The sequence below is a fragment of the Gavialis gangeticus genome, unplaced genomic scaffold (assembly GCF_001723915.1).
Source record: "Gavialis gangeticus isolate Ggan-Ray unplaced genomic scaffold, GavGan_comp1, whole genome shotgun sequence".
Classification (NCBI taxonomy): Eukaryota; Metazoa; Chordata; order Crocodylia; family Gavialidae; genus Gavialis; species Gavialis gangeticus.
Genome location: NW_017728995.1, coordinates 28,887,137 through 28,888,623, shown reverse-complemented (window position 1 = coordinate 28,888,623; position 1,487 = coordinate 28,887,137). Strand labels below are relative to the sequence as shown.

Genomic DNA, 1,487 nt, shown 5'->3' with positions numbered 1-1,487 from the left:
GGATCGAGCTGCGGCGCTGATGAAGGGTCCTTCCCCACATGCTGCCGGGCCGGGGGTGCTGTACCCACCGGCCCGGGTGTGGGGTGAGGCGGGCGGTGGGGCTCTGGGAGCTGGCGCGCTCTGTTTGTTTAGCGGGTGGCCCGTCTGGTTGTGTTCCTTCTCGGCCCAAGGGTAAGGGCCTGGTGGGGCCGCGAAGGCAGCACTGGTTGCTGGACGCAGCTTGGCAGTCCCCTAGCAGCGTAGATTGGGGAGGGGCTGTAGCCCATGGCAGGGGCTGGCGCCCAGGGGCCCATCTGTGGCTGCCTTGTCTTGGCCACCTTGGCACAGGCCTGATGGGGTGTACCCAGGTGCCGGGTGCTGTGTGGGGACCCCATAGATGGGCTTGGGAAGGTGGCTGGGGTCCTGCCCTGGGGAGCAGGTGCTCTCCTGGCTCTTTCCACCCAGGTGCTGCCCCGGCGCACGCTCCCCCGTCCCACCAGCCCAGTGCTTGGTGCAGACCAGTGCAAGCGGCGGCTCCCAGTGCTGTATAGTGGGGTGCCCCCCTTTCCACCCTAGGGGCGTTTGCTGCCTTTTCCGCAAGGGGAAATCTCTCGCCAGCCCCTCTGCCCAGCTCCAGCTCCCCCAGGGGCCGTGGCGTTTGGGGGCAGCCCCGCAGGGTCTGTCCGTGCATCTAGGCCGGGTGGGGGAAGTCCGGCCTTGCTGCTCCGGAGAAGGGAGCACTAGGCCGGAGGCTGCTCCTCTCCTTTCCTCTCTGGCAGGAGTGACTCATGCGTGGAGTTTCACCGACAGGTCGGGGCAGCGGTAGTGCGGGGAGGCCACATGGCTCGGGCGGGGGTGGGGTTTCGGGCGCTCCCGGCTGCTCCGTCTGCTTGTGTGTGTCTCCGTCTCGGTGCCTCTGCACTGCAGCAGACTGCGATCCGATCCGACACCGCGCTCCTGCCGCCAGGGGGGCGGGGGGCTCTGCCCGGCCGTGCCCATGTTAGGTGCGCGGGGCTCTCCCCGGCGCGGCCCGGCCGGCGGCTTTGCAGCCTCATGGTGTTTCTCTCCTCTCTCTCTCCCCTCCTCACTCTCTCTCTTGAAGCCAGTCGGATGCACGGTCTCTGCAGGCCCGCTCAGCTGGCCCGAGTCTTTCCCGTGGGGGGGTGAGTATGGCCTCGCCCCGTGGCGTGGGGGGGCGGTGGCAGGTCTGGGATCTGCGTGCCTGGTGGGGGAGGGGTCGCGGCTGTCTGGGTGCCAGCAGGGGGCTCGGAGCGGTGCTACAGAGGCAGGATCTCTGCTGGGCTCCAAAGTCCCTTCTTCCAGCAGCAGGCTTGTGCAACCAGCAGTGAATACACCCCCCACCCCCCACGTCCGCCTGCCTGGGCGAGGGCTGGAGCCTGGGCACGCACGCCGGGCGCCCCGCCAGCCTGTGGGCATGCACACCAGGCGCCCTGCCAGGGAGCCCTGCCCCAGGCACGCGGGGGAGGGGCTGGGGAGTTGGGGCAGGG

The 1,487-nt window shown here is 69.5% G+C and overlaps 1 protein-coding gene across 1 annotated transcript in view; it reads left to right on the top strand.

Moving 5' to 3' along the window:
• The first annotated feature begins 933 nt into the window (after positions 1-933).
• EIF4G1 (eukaryotic translation initiation factor 4 gamma 1) overlaps positions 934-1,487 on the top strand; it is a 42,075-nt gene continuing 41,521 nt past the window's right edge. Inside the window, exon 1 of the mRNA XM_019503387.1 lies at positions 934-1,142. The gene's annotated coding sequence lies outside the window, so the exon portion shown is untranslated. The remainder of the gene's footprint in view (positions 1,143-1,487) is intronic.